This window comes from Anomaloglossus baeobatrachus, chromosome 6, assembly GCF_048569485.1.
Source record: "Anomaloglossus baeobatrachus isolate aAnoBae1 chromosome 6, aAnoBae1.hap1, whole genome shotgun sequence".
In the NCBI taxonomy this organism is placed as follows: domain Eukaryota; kingdom Metazoa; phylum Chordata; class Amphibia; order Anura; family Aromobatidae; genus Anomaloglossus; species Anomaloglossus baeobatrachus.
The window spans coordinates 213,729,988-213,749,131 of record NC_134358.1 but is presented as its reverse complement, the minus strand read 5'-3'; the positions used below and the strand labels follow the sequence as shown (position 1 = coordinate 213,749,131).

The following is a 19,144-nucleotide window of genomic DNA, read 5'->3' as shown; positions in this document are numbered from 1 at the left end:
GAAAGGAGAATAAATATCAGGAGAAAAGGACTTGGGTGGAGTCTCCTCAAGGTAAAGTCCCATTTCTTCTATCCATACGACATACCGAGAAAACATGGCCCATCACAGGATATGCCCACATCACTAATGAAGCGTAAGCGGCTGCTCGGGGCCTCCTCCACATACTATGTGGAGGTTCCTCTCAGTCTCACTGACTGCTCCTCCCGCCATAAAACTTCATACCCGCTAAGCCCCGCCCCTTCCTATACAATCACGTGACCTGCAGCCTGTATTGACACCTTTATTTCTCACTTCCTCCGTCAGCTGTCGGCGCTTATCATTACGTCACACCGAGGCCACGCCCCTCCGCCAGGAGCTCCAATCAATGCGCTGTCTGGGAGGGTGGAGCCTATTGACTGTGTGTGGAGGAGAACGCGACTGGGGAGCAGCAGCAGCAGTGCCGGCCGCAATGTGACAGCTCAGAGCAGGTAATGTGCGGGCAGCTCGTGCCTAGTCCCGGGGAGGGGCTGTGGTCTGACTGTATGTTGTGACGTGGGCAGGACGGGTGTTCTGGGGTCCTGTGACTGCCGGTATTGTGTATGGTAACCACATGTATATGTCCCATATGTACTACACACAGTATATCACGATAGTCTGCAGCATTGTGAATGGTAACCACAGTCCTGTCACATATGTACTACACAGTATATCACGATCGTCTGCAGCGTTCTGTATGTGTATAGTAACCACAGTCCTGTCACATATGTACTACACAGTATATCACGATAGTCTGCAGCATTGTGTATGGTAACCACAGCCCTGTCCCATATGTACTACACACAGTATATCACGATAGTCTGCAGCATTGTGAATGCTAACCACAGTCCTGTCACATATGTACTACAGTATATCACGATAGTCCGCAGCATTGTGTATGCTAACCACAGTCCTGTCCCATATGTACTACACAGTATATCACAATAGTCTGCAGCATTGTGAATGGTAACCACAGCCCTGTCCCATATGTACTACACAGTATATCACGATAGTCTGCAGCATTGTGAATGGTAACCACAGCCCTGTCCCATATGTACTACACAGTATATCACGATAGTCTGCAGCATTGTGTATGCTAACCACAGTCCTGTCACACATGTACTACACAGTATATCATGATAGTCTGCAGGTTTTGTGTATGGTAAGCACAACCCTGTCCCATATGTACTACACAGTATATCGCGATAGTCTGCAGCATTGTGTATGGTAACCACAGTCCTGTCACACATGTACTACACAGTATATCGCGATAGTCTGCAGCATTGTGTATGGTAACCACAGTCCTGTCACACATGTACTACACAGTATATCACGATAGTCTGCAGCATTGTGTATGGTAACCACAGTCCTGTCACACATGTACTACACAGTATATCGCGATAGTCTGCAGCATTGTGTATGCTAACCACAGTTTTTTCACACATGTACTACACACCATATATATCATGGTATTCTGCAGCCTAGTCTATAGTAACTGCAATCATAATCATGTACTATATACAGTCTATCACAATAGACTAACAGCATTGTGTATGGAAACTGCAGTTCTGTCTTATATGTACTATATACAGTATATCATGATAATCTGCAGCATTGTGTATGGTAACTTCAGTCCTATCTTACATGTACTACATACAGTATATCACGATAGACTTCCGGAATTGTATATGGCAATTTCAGTTCTATCCTGTATATACTGCTAGTCATGGTATATTTCAGCATTCTGACAGGTGATTAGATGATGTATATAGAGATTATCGGTCAGTGTGGAGAAGCCTGTGTGCATGACGCTTCTACATCATACACACTCGCTGGTCCTGCGCACTACAATACTTTGATCTGCCCTGCTCAGGACCTGAATGCCGGCGAGTGTGGATGACGTCAGACACATCATGCACCGCAGCTTCAGCAGATGGAGGCCGAAGATTGCAGAAAGAGGCGGCACCGGACAATGGAGACGCCCATATGGCCCACCACGTGATCATTAGGTAAGTATTATAAAGTGTTTATGTTCTCACAGCGGCCTGGGCTCGCATATACATTTATAGTTTTTGTGGTCAAAATCAACTTTGGCAAATACCATTTCTGCCAAAGGGTGCGTTTAGAACTGCAACTACCTCGACACAACGTGGGCACATAGCTTTAGCTTTCTCTCTCCCTGGCTCCGCTTTTCTTGTAAGTGCACTTAGTTTTACATACAATTGGGGAAGTGGCCATCTGCACACCTGCGTAATGTTTTGGGGGTCGTCCCCTCTTCTTCAAGCATACTCGGTGTATCCTAGCAATGGGTTCTCCACTACTTGCATACTCGGTGTATCCTAGCAATGGGTTCTCCACTACTTGCATACTCGGTGTATCCTAGCAACGGGTTCTCCACTACTTGCATACTCGGTGTATCCTAGCAATGGGTTCTCCACTACTTGCATACTCGGTCTATCCTAGGTGAAGCTTAAAGGAGTTGTCCACTACTTGATAACCCCTCCTCAATCTGTGTGTTTGCCCCCTAATAAAACAATGAACTGCAGACCTGCGTGATGTTTTGGGGGTCTTCGCCTCTTTTTCAAGCATGTCCAGTGTATCTTAAGTGAAGTTTAAAGGGGTTGTCCACTACTTGGACAACTCCTTCTCAACTCCCCCCCCCCCCCTCCCCCTGTTAAATTATATTTATTTGCACCTCTGGTGCCGGCACTATTTCAGCTGTATCTGCACTTGCTCTCCGGGGATTCATGTGATGTTATGTCATACGAGCTCTACGACTCTTCTGCTCTGGCTTCACTCTCCTCGCCTTCGGCTGTCTTAAACATCAAGAGGACTTGAGAGACCAGCTGCAGCTTTGACTTCTTGATGTTTGATTTGCCCAAAGGCAGGGAGCGAGAAGTTGGCGCAGATTGGGCACGGAGCTTAGATGATGTAATAACGTCACATAAACCTCAAGAGAGCGAGTGCAGACACATCTGTAACAACACTGTTCTATTTTATTGGGGTCTGAGTAGTGGGTAGCCCCTTTAAATATTGAACATCACGTTGCTTTTTGTTCAAGCACCACTCCAGCATTTTATTTATTTATTTATTTTTTTAATTTTACAGCTGCAGTGCTACTCTAAATCTAAGTTCTCTTACCCTACTCTTCTACTTACCCTCTGGCGTATTCATTTAATATCACCGCCACCTCTGTTGGTCTCTGCTAGTTTGTGACCTGCCAGCAGCTCCAATGTTTTATGGAGTGAGACTGAGGTCACTCTTCAATGCAGGCGTAAGGCACGTAACTTCTCACTTTGGGCCAGTCAGAAGTTGTGGTCACAAAATGGCACTGCGGACTGGAGAGGAGTCAGTATAAAAGGGTGAAGACGCTGAAGGGGGAGTATAAGGCTGTGTGCGCACGTTGTGTTTCTTCATGCATTGCTGCAGCGTTTAAATGCAACATTGCATGTGTTTTGATTTCCCAGGCAAAGTCCATGGAAAATAGGGCTTTCTTGTGCGCACGATGCTTTTATAAACGCAGCCTTTTAGTTGCTTAAAATTTGTCAAAATGTCTGCGTTTTTTAATAAAAAGATGCAAACCAAAAAATGTCTGCGTTTGAAGAAGCAACTTGGCAATTGTTTTTGCCATTTTGGCAGTTTTTTTGGTAACATTGAAGTCAATGAGAAATATCAAAACGCATCCTAATAGAAATTTCTAGCGTTTTACCTGCTTTTTTGATGCTTAATGCATGCTTTTTTGACAAAATCAAAGCATGCGGTTTTGCCATTATAGTGAGGTCAAGAGGTTTCCATTTGCCCTCACATCCATTCCGACTTTAAAAAATGAGTCAAACAATACTTTTACTTTATTTGGAACATAATTATTAAATCTCAATAAACATTTTCGGTAAATTATCATTATAGTTTGATTTAAAGGTAATATATTATTTTTTTATTTAAAATTTTTTTCTAACTGTTTGAATGTTAAAACTTTATTTATGTGCGTATTTGTATTGAAAACGCATTTCAATTTAAGCACAGAAAAAGCATGTAAAACACAGTCAAAACGTGGCAAAAACGCTATAAAAACGCGTGCGTATTTCCTGCGTTTATGTGGTCAACCAAATTTGGCAATGACAAGAAAAATTGCAGCATGCTGCGATTGTCAGCGTATATATCTGATGGTGCACACCCATTCAAGTGTATGGGGTGCATAGAAAATATTGGACTGCGCTCTGTCATCCTAGTGCAGTCTGATTTATGCGGACACAGACAATGGAGAAATTAATCTTTCTTCGCACCCGTGCTCTGATTCTTTCCTGCAAGAGAACCAGATCACAGTGAATGACACTCAGCACAGACTCACATCAGAGTTTGAACCGTGTCATTACCATAATTAATCTGATTCTGTGAGCACAACCTAAAGGCCCAGTCACACACAACGACTTACCAGCGATCCCGAAAACGATGCGACCTGATAGGGATCGCAGGTAAGTCGCTGGGAGGTCGCAGGTGAGATGTCACACAGACAGATCTTACCAACGACGCAGGAACAATACAGGTCGCAGTAGCGACCTGTATAACGATCTCAGCAGTCACTGTGACCCTGTCACACAGTGTCAAACACAGCGATGTGTCCTGCCCAGCAGGATATCGCCTTTGAAGAAAATGGCCTGGACCATTCTGCAACGACTAGCGATTTCACAGCAGGGGCTTGATCGCTGGTAAGTGTCACACATAACGAGATCGCTAACGGGATCGCTACTGCGTCACCAAACGGTGACTCAGCTGCGATCTCGCTAGCGATCTCGTTATGTGTGACAGTACCTTAAGGCAGAATTCAGACTGCTATCACAGTGAGCGTACAAATCTGAACTGAGCAGTTATAGGCATACATGAGGTTATCGAGTTCAAGTCAGACGACGTGCCCCCCGTCCATGGATCGGGGTCCTTACTCTAGCCCAGACCTGGGCAAGGGGCGGCCCGCGGGCTGGATGCGGCCCGCCTACTGTCTGTGACCGGCCCGCTCGTTTTAGCTCAGAGTTGGAGGCGTGGCTTGATCTATGCCTCAGCCCCGCTCTCACTGTCGGGAGCAATGTATCCCACAGTGCAGTGATAAGCAGCTGCCACGCCCCCACTCTGCCGGTCACGCCCCCTCTTGCTGCCAGTTATGCCCCTCTGGATGCTGGTCTGTCTCTGGATGCCTTCCATGACGTCTATGTTGCGAGCCACACCCCTTTTGCTGTCGTCCACACCCCCTCTGAATGCTGGACACACACACTTCTCGGATGCCTTCCTTGTCCCCTCCTGCTGCTGTTGATGCTGGCCACGCCCCCTTTGCCTGCCCCTTCTACCCAGGCATCCTCACATGTGACCGGCTCATCTGCACAGCGGCCACTTCAGAAACGTCTGTTCTGCAACTGAGGTAAGTGCACCAGTAGCAGCAGGGAGAGTGCAGAGTGCATGCAGGAGGGGGGAGCAGGGGAGAGTCCAGCACTTGTCTTATCAAGTCCCCCCTGTGCCTGCAATAGAAGAAGCAGACACACAGGGGACTCGGAGAAGGCAGCCAGAGGAGCCCTCAGGCTCTGCTGCTGCAGTGCTGCCTGCCTGTGCCCTCAGCGCCGCCAGTATGTATGCTCTCCACTGGCCACCAGGGCCAGTATGTATACTCTCCACTGGCCACCAGGGCCAGTATGTATGCTCTCCACTGGCCACCAGGGCCAGTATGTATGCTCTCCACTGGCCACCAGGGCCAGTATGTATGCTCTCCACTGGCCACCAGGGCCAGTATGTATGCTCTCCACTGGCCACCAGGGCCAGTATGTATGCTCTCCACTGGCCACCAGGGCCAGTATGTATGCTCTCCACTGGCCACCAGGGCCAGTATGTATGCTCTCCACTGGCCACCAGGGCCAGTATGTATGCTCTCCACTGGCCACCAGGGCCAGTATGTATGCTCTCCACTGGCCACCAGGGCCAGTATGTATGCTCTCCACTGGCCACCAGGGCCAGTATGTATGCTCTCCACTGGCCACCAGGGCCAGTATGTATGCTCTCCACTGGCCACCAGGGCCAGTATGTATGCTCTCCACTGGCCACCAGGGCCAGTATGTATGCTCTCCACTGGCCACCAGGGCCAGTATGTATGCTCTCCACTGGCCACCAGGGCCAGTATGTATGCTCTCCACTGGCCACCAGGGCCAGTATGTATGCTCTCCACTGGCCACCAGGGCCAGTATGTATGCTCTCCACTGGCCACCAGGGCCAGTATGTATGCTCTCCACTGGCCACCAGGGCCAGTATGTATGCTCTCCACTGGCCACCAGGGCCAGTATGTATGCTCTCCACTGGCCACCAGGGCCAGTATGTATGCTCTCCACTGGCCACCAGGGCCAGTATGTATGCTCTCCACTGGCCACCAGGGCCAGTATGTATGCTCTCCACTGGCCACCAGGGCCAGTATGTATGCTCTCCACTGGCCACCAGGGCCAGTATGTGTGCTCTCCACTGGCCACCAGGGCCAGTATGTGTGCTCTCCACTGGCCACCAGGGCCAGTATGTGTGCTCTCCACTGGCCACCAGGGCCAGTATGTGTGCTCTCCACTGGCCACCAGGGCCAGTATGTGTGCTCTCCACTGGCCACCAGGGCCAGTATGTGTGCTCTCCACTGGCCACCAGGGCCAGTATGTGTGCTCCCCACTGGCCACCAGGGCCAGTATGTGTGCTCCCCACTGGCCACCAGGGCCAGTATGTGTGCTCTCCACTGGCCACCAGGGCCAGTATGTGTGCTCTCCACTGGCCACCAGGGCCAGTATGTGTGCTCTCCACTGGCCACCAGGGCCAGTATGTGTGCTCTCCACTGGCCACCAGGGCCAGTATGTGTGCTCTCCACTGGCCACCAGGGCCAGTATGTGTGCTCTCCACTGGCCACCAGGGCCAGTATGTGTGCTCTCCACTGGCCACCAGGGCCAGTATGTGTGCTCTCCACTGGCCACCAGGGCCAGTATGTGTGCTCTCCACTGGCCACCAGGGCCAGTATGTGTGCTCTCCACTGGCCACCAGGGCCAGTATGTGTGCTCTCCACTGGCCACCAGGGCCAGTATGTGTGCTCTCCACTGGCCACCAGGGCCAGTATGTGTGCTCTCCACTGGCCACCAGGGCCAGTATGTGTGCTCTCCACTGGCCACCAGGGCCAGTATGTGTGCTCTCCACTGGCCACCAGGGCCAGTATGTGTGCTCTCCACTGGCCACCAGGGCCAGTATGTGTGCTCTCCACTGGCCACCAGGGCCAGTATGTGTGCTCTCCACTGGCCACCAGGGCCAGTATGTGTGCTCTCCACTGGCCACTAGGGCCAGTATGTGTGCTCTCCACTGGCCACTAGGGCCAGTATGTATGCATGCTCCCCACTGGCCACCAGGGCCAGTATGTATGCTCTCCACTGGCCACCAGGGCCAGTATGTATGCTCTCCACTGGCCACCAGGGCCAGTATGTATGCTCTCCACTGGCCACCAGGGCCAGTATGTATGCTCTCCACTGGCCACCAGGGCCAGTATGTATGCATGCTCTCCACTGGCCACCAGGGCCAGTATGTATGCTCTCCACTGGCCACCAGGGCCAGTATGTATGCATGCTCTCCACTGACCACCAGGGCCAGTATGTATGCTCTCCACTGGCCACCAGGGCCAGTATGTATGTATGCTCTCCACTGGCCACCAGGGCCAGTATGTAAGCATGCTCCCCACTGGCCACCAGGGCCAGTATGTATGCTCCCCACTGGCCACCAGGGCCAGTATGTATGCTCTCCACTGGCCACCAGGGCCAGTATGTATGTATGCTCCCCACTGGCCACCAGGGCCAGTATGTATGCTCCCCACTGGCCACCAGGGCCAGTATGTATGCTTGCCACTGGCCACCAGGGCCAGTATGTATGCTCCCCACTGGCCACCAGGGCCAGTATGTATGCTTGCCACTGGCCACCAGGGCCAGTATGTATGCTCCCACTGACCTCCATATTTTCATTGCATCTTTGTATTGTTTAACTTACTGTTTGTTTATGGAGGGTTAGTGTATATTAGAGTGACCGCAAAAAAAATCGATGTCGGAATTTTGTCCGTCTGGACCCCACAAAACGATTCCCCTTTCCAGATATTGAGATAGCCAAAAATTTGAGCTCGATCAAACGACGTTAACCCGTGCCGCTCGTCGCTCAAAGTTTGAAAAAATCCAAATTTTTGGCCAAAAAGCTGACATATGGAGCCATAACTGCAGAACGGTAAATAATAAAAACATGCTTAATATCTCAAAAGAAAGCTAATGTTGTTCTTCAAAATTTATATTTTGTTATTTTAAGTCAAACTGAGTTACAACAGCTTTTAGCCCCAAGAACGTGACCTGGTACCACTAGGAGCATACTTCGTATATTTTGTTATTAAGTGATAAATTTTGTTTTTTTTGGGTATATTTTTGGAGTTTAAAGTAGAAATATAACAAAAAACAAGTAATACTGATAAGTCTAATGACATTTTTTATTTTAAAATATAAAAATGAGGTATATAATACATACAAAACAGACAGAAAAGATACAGACGTAGTACCTACATGAGTTGATAATTTTACATAGTTATCTAATCTATTCTAGAGCAGTTTTTGAAAGGTCAGAATATAATGCTCGGCATTTGCTTACAACTTGCAGGACATATTCCTTTTGTTCTTCATCTTTTGTCAGAAGGTCGTTAAAGTCGGTTATTAATTTAACACCACGCTCAGCCATATCATTAACTACTTTTAATGTTTTGACAGTTTTCAATCCTTCTTGGAAGTCATTATTTTGAGGCCAGGTGTTTGGATTTTGTCTTAGGAAATCTGTTTTTTTATATTAAATCAGTCAAAGAATGTAAATGTTTCTTTGGTAAGTAAATTTACCAATCCTCCATCAACTACATCTTTTAATTTTTCTTTCCTAACTTTTGGATTTACAACCCTAGCGTGCTCTGATGGTTCATCTGTGCTACTGAGCAATCTATTAGCCATTAACAACTTTTCATCGTCTGTAATGGTGGGATCAAAAAACGATAATCCCACCAACTCTGCATTCAAATACCACAAATGGTTCGAAAATTTGGTCAGGGCTATTTCTGCAATGTCGTTGTCACATTCTTTATAGTCTAACAGACTATGCAAAATACCTAAATCTTGCTTTGGCGCAAGATGAGCTTTTGGAGCATTGAACCAAGCTTTACAATAAATTTTAACTAGGAAAATAGAAATGGCACGCACAGAACTTTCTTCTTCTTTAGACATCTTAAATTGACGACGAAAAATGAACATTTTTAAGCAGTAAATAGCCTTTGCCATCCACCTAGCGTGATGAATGGCTCCTGGAGTTCTAAAACCCACAACATTGCCGTCTAGTGATCCAACAAATACGAGAACTAACTGCAACAGCTCCTTGTAGTAATCTCTGGGGTGGCTCTCAGTTAATTTGGTCTCAAATTCAGCAGTAACATTTGCAATTACTTCTGGAGTTAGCTGCTTTTGTATTAGATTGTCACTGATACTTGTGTCGTATTCTCCCTTGTCTATCTTGGGCCACGCAGTGACTGTGTCTGTTTTGTATGTATTATATACCTCATTTTTATATTTTAAAATAAAAAATGTCATTACACTTATCAGTATTACTTGTTTTTTGTTATATTTCTACTTTAAACTCCAAAAATATACCAAAAAAACACAATTTATCACTTAATAACAAAATATACGAAGTATGCTCCTAGTGGTACCAGGTCACGTTCTTGGGGCTAAAAGCTGTTGTAACTCAGTTTGACTTAAAATAACAATTATGTATAAAATATAAATTTTGAAGAACAACATTAGCTTTCTTTTGAGATATTAAGCATGTTTTTATTATTTACCGTTCTGCAGTTATGGCTCCATATGTCAGCTTTTTGGCCAAAAATTTTGATTTTTTTCAAACTTTGAGCGACGAGCGGCACGGGTTAACGTCGTTTGATCGAGCTCAAATTTTGGCTATCTCAATATCTGGAAAGGGGAATCGTTTTGTGGGGTCCAGACGGACAAAATTCCGACATTCCCCCCCCCCCCCACCCATGAGATCCGGTCACCCTAATGTATATACTATTTACAGTATTGGGTAGAACTGAGTTTATTATATTAGTCCGGACCTGTAAAACCATTCCAATTTCTCATGCGGCCCCATGGGAAGATTAATTGCCCACCCCTGCTCTAGCCGAATTCAGACATTCATATATCACTGTCCAAAACTGAGAGGTTGAGATAATAGCCCATTCTATGTAACTAGTGTAGTGCAGGGCATTTGTCACCCTAAAAACGTATACTAAACTATAGCTGTACAGTGATATAGAGATCTGGATTAGTGATTGGGCCGACCCACAGATACCTGGGATCAGCGGGTTCAACCGGGTTTAAAAAAACCAAAACAAAACAAAAAACCCCGCCCCCATATAAGTCTATGGGGACCCAAAATGGGCGCTTAAAAATGGTGGTAGAAGGGATAGAGGTATTGGAGCAAGCTCTTCATACTTACTGGTTTTCACGCGATTTTAATGCTGCTTCCACATCTGCTCAATTATCTTCTGTGGCCGCTCATTAGCATATGCACTGCTTCCCCTGCCCACTAGTGGTCTCTGCATCTTTGGTTGGATTCAGACGTGCCCCCAGACTGTGTGAGAGAGTGCCTGACTACAACCAATCACAGGCGCTGTCTGCGTCTAGATTGGTGTAAAAATGAATAAAAAAAGATTGGCGTAGAGTATCCCCATATTATTATACTCAGCAAAGAGCATACGGCTACAGCCCCTAACAGTGTGCTTATCTTGGCTGTGTATCAAAATAAGAGGGACTCCATGCGGCTGTTTTGTTGTTTTTTTTTTTAATTCAAATAAATAAATTAAAAAAAACAAAACTGCATGTGGTCGCCCCAATTTTGATACCCTGCCATGTTGATAAAGCTGATAGCTTGGGGCTGGTATTTTCAGACTGGGGAGATCCATGGTTATTGGGGCCCCCCCAGCCTAAAAGCAAAACTATTGCACAGCATAATGGTCCTACCCCCATGTTTCAAAGTTGAGATCGTGTTCTTGGGCTTCAAAGCTTCTCCCTTTTTCCTCCAAACGTGACGATGGTCATTATGGCCAAACAGTTCAATTTTAGGTTTTTGTTCCTGTGCGCATTTGCACACATCAATGTCTCTTTAATGTTTCTTTTGGAGTAATGGCTTCTTCCTGGCACAGTGCCCTTTCAACCATGTTGATAGACTACTCATTTCATGGTGGCTAAGGATACAATCTTACCAGCTTCTGCCAGCATCTGCACAAGGTCTTTTGCATTTGTTCTTGGGTTGATATGCACACATCTGACAAAAGCTCGCTCATCTCTTGTACACAGAAATCCCATTTTGTTTGTACTTGCATATAATTGTTATTACAGATGAATGAGGCACTTTCAGGTATCTGGAACTTGCACTCAAGGATGAACCAGACTTGTGCAAGTCCACAATTCTCTTCCTGAGATCTTGGCTGATTTCTTTTGACTTTCCCATGATGCTATGCAAAGAAGCAGTGTGTTTCAGGTGTGCATTAAAATACATCCACAGGTGTGTCTCTAATCAGATGGTGCCAATAAACCTATCAGAAATTTTTTTTTTTTTAAACAGTCTTTTATTGAAGGAAAAAACAAGGTACACAGACATATCAAAGATAAATTAAAAGGAAACAAAAGGAAATACAGTTTCAGGAGTACAAAAAAGGGAGATTAGACAACCTATTTTAAGTATAAACCAACAAATAGGGAGAACCCCTCCACCACCCCCTCCCCCCTCTCTAGGGCACGCATAAAAAAGTCTTATGACAAAACATTACACAAGCCTAACAGGATCTCTGCCAGCTATTTTCTCCCTCATGTACCAGTCAGTGAATTGGAAACAGTCATTCACCACTTGGCGTGTGGACAGTGGTTGGGCATTAATAAAAGAAGACCATGTAAGAAAGAAGCGTGTGGTGAGTTTTTCTTTAAGTACTCTATCCAGTCCATTTTAAAGAGGTAGGCCACCTTCATACTAATCTGACTAACAGTAGGGATTACGTCCTGCGCCCAGAGGTGTCAAGATACTTTTACGAGTCGCCGCCGCCCAAATGAATAAAATGCGGCGCTGATGGGCATTAAGCCTATGCAGCTGGTCTTGTGGAATACCGTATTTTTCGCTTTATAAGACTCACCTGATTATAAGACGCACCCCCAAATTTGGTGAAGGAAAAAATATATATTTTTTTAATGTTAAATGGGGTCCATCTTATAATGCCAGTGTCCCTCTAACAAATCATATAGGGTATATGTCCCTCATAGCCCCCCATCCTAAAATTAGCCCCCTTAATCTGGATATGGCCCCCTTGTATTGAATATAGCCCCCTTGTGATGGCACACGTTCCCCTGTGCTGCCTATGGCCCCCTATGGATTGCATACATTCCCCTGTGCTGCCTATGGCCCCCTATGGATTGCATACATTCCCCTGTGCTGCCTATGGTCCTCTATGGATTGCATACATTCCCCTGTGCTGCCTATGGCCCCCTATGGATTGCATACATTCCCCTGTGCTGCCTATGGTCCCCTATGGATTTCACACGTTCCCCTGTGTTAGATAACGCCCCCATGCTGCTGCCCATGGCCCCTATAGATCGCACAAGTCCCCCTGTGTTAGATATCGCCCCCATAGTGCTGCCCATGGCCCCTATATAGATCGCACAAGTCCCCCTGTGTTAGATATCTCCCCCATAGTGCTGCCCATGGCCCCTATATAGATCGCACAAGTCTCCCTGTGTTAGATATCGCCCCCATAGTGCTGCCCATGGCCCCTATAGATCGCACAAGTCCCCCTGTGTTAGATATTGCCCCCAGGCTGCTGCCCATAGTAAAATAAAACACTCTTTCCTTACCTCCTGCAGCGCTGATCTCCCTCCTGTCTCCCTCCGTGCTTCTCTTCCTTACTTCCTGGTTCTCAGTGCGGTCATGTGATCGGCACAGCAGACTGAGATCTCTGCCTGCCTGATCACAGTGGAAGCAGGGACACCGGGGAGAAACGCTGGAGGGGGTAAGTAAAGCTTTTTTATTTTAGAATGAGCAGCAGCCTGGGGGCCAAATCTAACACAGGGGGGGGGGGGCATGTGCCATCACAGGGGGGGCGCAGGCTCATATAATATGCACCGCTCCCCCAGCCCATCATTGCGGTGCGATTTCAGCACCACCGGAGATGGACAGCGGCTGTGCATATTATATGAGCGGGAGCAGGAGATCAAAGGCTGCAGCCCGCAGCGTTCCCCTGCGCTCCAGAGCTGCTGCCCCCACCTCCCCTGGACCCTGCAGTGTGTGTATATATATATATATATATACCCCCCCCGTATATTCGGCTTATAAGACGCACCCCCAAAATTTGGGGGAACAAAAGTGCGTCTTATAAAGCGAAAAATACGGTAATATTGAAGATGGCCCATTCAGGGGAGAGGGGAATAGAAAGATCAAAGATATTAGTAAGGTGTTGTGAGAGTGCACGCCAGACCTCTCGTATCCTTGGGCAATCCCACAGACAGTGGAAAATATCAGCTGGGGAATCCATGCATTTAGGGCAAGGGTAGTTACCAGACGGGGACATCTTAGATTTAACTGCCGGAGAAATATATGCTCTATGAAAGATCATGAGCGCCATGGTTTTGTAACTATCGTATGGTAACATGGACATAATATGTAGCGTGGCCTGCAAGAGATCCTTTACTGGACAATTATTTAACTGAGACACCCATTTCCCTAGGCCTGGCGAAGAGTCCGACCATTGTATAGAAGGCTTGAGAAGCTTATATGTGAGACTCAGAGAGTAAAGGCCCATTTACACACAACGATATCGCTAACGAGATATCGTCGGGGTCACGGTGTTGGTGCCGCACATCCGGCCTCGTTAGCGATGTCATTGTGTGTGACACCTTTTTGTGATCAGTAACGATCGCAAAAAGGTGTCAAATCGTTTGTCGTTTACACGTCGTTCATTTTTAAAAAATCGTTCCTCGTTTGGAATGCAGGTTGTTTGTCGTTCCTGCGGTAGCACCCATCGCTATGTTTCACACCGCAGGAACGAGGAGCAACATCGTACCTGCGGCCGCCGGCAATGAGGAATGAAGGAGGTGGGCGGGCTGTTCCGGCCGCTCATCTCCGTGTCTATTGGGCGGCGATATTGCTAGGACACCTTGTGATACGCCATCGACGTGGGTGGGTGCTATCGCTCGCGACATCGCTAGCGATGTCGCAGCCTGTAAAGCCCGCTTAATTCCCCATATGGGTTTTAATAGAGATTAAATTTAAAGGGTGCTCTCTAACGTCTTCTGGGATAGCCCGAAACACAGTCTACATAATGTCTGATCTGGACTTAAGTAAAATTATCGCCCGCCAGGATCGGATACTTAAGGGCAATGTCCTTTGATGTAAGAGGGCGTTGTTTATCCGACAGCAAATTACAAACTTAGGGTTCATTCATATGACCATTCCATTTGTCCTGTTCAGTTCCTGTTTTTTTGCGGACCCACGGACAGGACCATCTTTTCAATGCCTTTTGTGTAGGATCGGATGGTACACGGTAGCACTTCGTGTGCATCTGATCCTACAAAAAAACCAACGGATTCTGTATGTCCGTTCCGTTATTATGGAACATGTTCTATTCTGTTCCGTAATAACGGACCGTGACTCAATACAAGTCAATGGGCAAAATCTCCGGAAGCCGCACTGAAGCAATTCCGTGTGACCTCCGTCGGGTGCCCCTGCAGTCTGTATCCCGCTCCCCCGCCAGCCCCGAAGCTGCCGGCACTGCGGGGTGTCCGCACATGCCGGCACTGCGGGGTGTCCGCACATGCCGGCACTGCGGGGTGTCCGCACATGCCGGCACTGCGGGGTGTCCGCACATGCCGGCACTGCGGGGTGTCCGCACATGCCGGCACTGCGGGGTGTCCGCACATGCCGGCACTGCGGGGTGTCCGCACATGCCGGCACTGCGGGGTGTCCGCACATGCCGGCACTGCGGGGTGTCCGCACATGCCGGCACTGCGGGGTGTCCGCACATGCCGGCACTGCGGGGTGTCCGCACATGCCGGCACTGCGGGGTGTCCGCACATGCCGGCACTGCGGGGTGTCCGCACATGCCGGCACTGCGGGGTGTCCGCACATGCCGGCACTGCGGGGTGTCCGCACATGCCGGCACTGCGGGGTGTCCGCACATGCCGGCACTGCGGGGTGTCCGCACATGCCGGCACTGCGGGGTGTCCGCACATGCCGGCACTGCGGGGTGTCCGCACATGCCGGCACTGCGGGGTGTCCGCACATGCCGGCACTGCGGGGTGTCCGCACATGCCGGCACTGCGGGGTGTCCGCACATGCCGGCACTGCGGGGTGTCCGCACATGCCGGCACTGCGGGGTGTCCGCACATGCCGGCACTGCGGGGTGTCCGCACATGCCGGCACTGCGGGGTGTCCGCACATGCCGGCACTGCGGGGTGTCCGCACATGCCGGCACTGCGGGGTGTCCGCACATGCCGGCACTGCGGGGTGTCCGCACATGCCGGCACTGCGGGGTGTCCGCACATGCCGGCACTGCGGGGTGTCCGCACATGCCGGCACTGCGGGGTGTCCGCACATGCCGGCACTGCGGGGTGTCCGCACATGCCGGCACTGCGGGGTGTCCGCACATGCCGGCACTGCGGGGTGTCCGCACATGCCGGCACTGCGGGGTGTCCGCACATGCCGGCACTGCGGGGTGTCCGCACATGCCGGCACTGCGGGGTGTCCGCACATGCCGGCACTGCGGGGTGTCCGCACATGCCGGCACTGCGGGGTGTCCGCACATGCCGGCACTGCGGGGTGTCCGCACATGCCGGCACTGCGGGGTGTCCGCACATGCCGGCACTGCGGGGTGTCCGCACATGCCGGCACTGCGGGGTGTCCGCACATGCCGGCACTGCGGGGTGTCCGCACATGCCGGCACTGCGGGGTGTCCGCACATGCCGGCACTGCGGGGTGTCCGCACATGCCGGCACTGCGGGGTGTCCGCACATGCCGGCACTGCGGGGTGTCCGCACATGCCGGCACTGCGGGGTGTCCGCACATGCCGGCACTGCGGGGTGTCCGCACATGCCGGCACTGCGGGGTGTCCGCACATGCCGGCACTGCGGGGTGTCCGCACATGCCGGCACTGCGGGGTGTCCGCACATGCCGGCACTGCGGGGTGTCCGCACATGCCGGCACTGCGGGGTGTCCGCACATGCCGGCACTGCGGGGTGTCCGCACATGCCGGCACTGCGGGGTGTCCGCACATGCCGGCACTGCGGGGTGTCCGCACATGCCGGCACTGCGGGGTGTCCGCACATGCCGGCACTGCGGGGTGTCCGCACATGCCGGCACTGCGGGGTGTCCGCACATGCCGGCACTGCGGGGTGTCCGCACATGCCGGCACTGCGGGGTGTCCGCACATGCCGGCACTGCGGGGTGTCCGCACATGCCGGCACTGCGGGGTGTCCGCACATGCCGGCACTGCGGGGTGTCCGCACATGCCGGCACTGCGGGGTGTCCGCACATGCCGGCACTGCGGGGTGTCCGCACATGCCGGCACTGCGGGGTGTCCGCACATGCCGGCACTGCGGGGTGTCCGCACATGCCGGCACTGCGGGGTGTCCGCACATGCCGGCACTGCGGGGTGTCCGCACATGCCGGCACTGCGGGGTGTCCGCACATGCCGGCACTGCGGGGTGTCCGCACATGCCGGCACTGCGGGGTGTCCGCACATGCCGGCACTGCGGGGTGTCCGCACATGCCGGCACTGCGGGGTGTCCGCACATGCCGGCACTGCGGGGTGTCCGCACATGCCGGCACTGCGGGGTGTCCGCACATGCCGGCACTGCGGGGTGTCCGCACATGCCGGCACTGCGGGGTGTCCGCACATGCCGGCACTGCGGGGTGTCCGCACATGCCGGCACTGCGGGGTGTCCGCACATGCCGGCACTGCGGGGTGTCCGCACATGCCGGCACTGCGGGGTGTCCGCACATGCCGGCACTGCGGGGTGTCCGCACATGCCGGCACTGCGGGGTGTCCGCACATGCCGGCACTGCGGGGTGTCCGCACATGCCGGCACTGCGGGGTGTCCGCACATGCCGGCACTGCGGGGTGTCCGCACATGCCGGCACTGCGGGGTGTCCGCACATGCCGGCACTGCGGGGTGTCCGCACATGCCGGCACTGCGGGGTGTCCGCACATGCCGGCACTGCGGGGTGTCCGCACATGCCGGCACTGCGGGGTGTCCGCACATGCCGGCACTGCGGGGTGTCCGCACATGCCGGCACTGCGGGGTGTCCGCACATGCCGGCACTGCGGGGTGTCCGCACATGCCGGCACTGCGGGGTGTCCGCACATGCCGGCACTGCGGGGTGTCCGCACATGCCGGCACTGCGGGGTGTCCGCACATGCCGGCACTGCGGGGTGTCCGCACATGCCGGCACTGCGGGGTGTCCGCACATGCCGGCACTGCGGGGTGTCCGCACATGCCGGCACTGCGGGGTGTCCGCACATGCCGGCACTGCGGGGTGTCCGCACATGCCGGCACTGCGGGGTGTCCGCACATGCCGGCACTGCGGGGTGTCCGCACATGCCGGCACTGCGGGGTGTCCGCACATGCCGGCACTGCGGGGTGTCCGCACATGCCGGCACTGCGGGGTGTCCGCACATGCCGGCACTGCGGGGTGTCCGCACATGCCGGCACTGCGGGGTGTCCGCACATGCCGGCACTGCGGGGTGTCCGCACATGCCGGCACTGCGGGGTGTCCGCACATGCCGGCACTGCGGGGTGTCCGCACATGCCGGCACTGCGGGGTGTCCGCACATGCCGGCACTGCGGGGTGTCCGCACATGCCGGCACTGCGGGGTGTCCGCACATGCCGGCACTGCGGGGTGTCCGCACATGCCGGCACTGCGGGGTGTCCGCACATGCCGGCACTGCGGGGTGTCCGCACATGCCGGCACTGCGGGGTGTCCGCACATGCCGGCACTGCGGGGTGTCCGCACATGCCGGCACTGCGGGGTGTCCGCACATGCCGGCACTGCGGGGTGTCCGCACATGCCGGCACTGCGGGGTGTCCGCACATGCCGGCACTGCGGGGTGTCCGCACATGCCGGCACTGCGGGGTGTCCGCACATGCCGGCACTGCGGGGTGTCCGCACATGCCGGCACTGCGGGGTGTCCGCACATGCCGGCACTGCGGGGTGTCCGCACATGCCGGCACTGCGGGGTGTCCGCACATGCCGGCACTGCGGGGTGTCCGCACATGCCGGCACTGCGGGGTGTCCGCACATGCCGGCACTGCGGGGTGTCCGCACATGCCGGCACTGCGGGGTGTCCGCACATGCCGGCACTGCGGGGTGTCCGCACATGCCGGCACTGCGGGGTGTCCGCACATGCCGGCACTGCGGGGGTGTCCGCACATGCCGGCACTGCGGGGTGTCCGCACATGCCGGCACTGCGGGGTGTCCGCACATGCCGGCACTGCGGGGTGTCCGCACATGCCGGCACTGCGGGGTGTCCGCACATGCCGGCACTGCGGGGTGTCCGCACATGCCGGCACTGCGGGGTGTCCGCACATGCCGGCACTGCGGGGTGTCCCGCACATGCCGGCACTGCGGGGTGTCCGCACATGCCGGCACTGCGGGGGTGTCCGCACATGCCGGCACTGCGGGGTGTCCGCACATGCCGGCACTGCGGGGTGTCCGCACATGCCGGCACTGCGGGGTGTCCGCACATGCCGGCACTGCGGGGTGTCCGCACATGCCGGCACTGCGGGGTGTCCCGCACATGCCGGCACTGCGGGGTGTCCGCACATGCCGGCACTGCGGGGTGTCCGCACATTGCCGGCACTGCGGGGGTGTCCGCACATGCCGGCACTGCGGGGTGTCCGCACATGCCGGCACTGCGGGGTGTCCGCACATGCCGGCACTGCGGGGTGTCCGCACATGCCGGCACTGCGGGGTGTCCGCACATGCCGGCACTGCGGGGTGTCCGCACATGCCGGCACTGCGGGGGTGTCCGCACAT

At 52.8% G+C, this 19,144-nt stretch overlaps 1 protein-coding gene across 3 annotated transcripts in view; it reads left to right on the top strand.

Annotated features, from left to right (window-relative positions):
• The first annotated feature begins 360 nt into the window (after positions 1–360).
• SLC66A2 (solute carrier family 66 member 2) overlaps positions 361–19,144 on the top strand; it is a 214,119-nt gene continuing 195,335 nt past the window's right edge. For 2 of the 3 annotated variants that reach the window (XM_075316426.1, XM_075316424.1), the window contains exon 1: positions 361–467. The gene's annotated coding sequence lies outside the window, so the exon portion shown is untranslated. Of the gene's footprint in view, positions 468–1,920; positions 2,025–19,144 lie in introns of those variants that run through there. The other variant, XM_075316425.1, reaches the window with a different exon arrangement.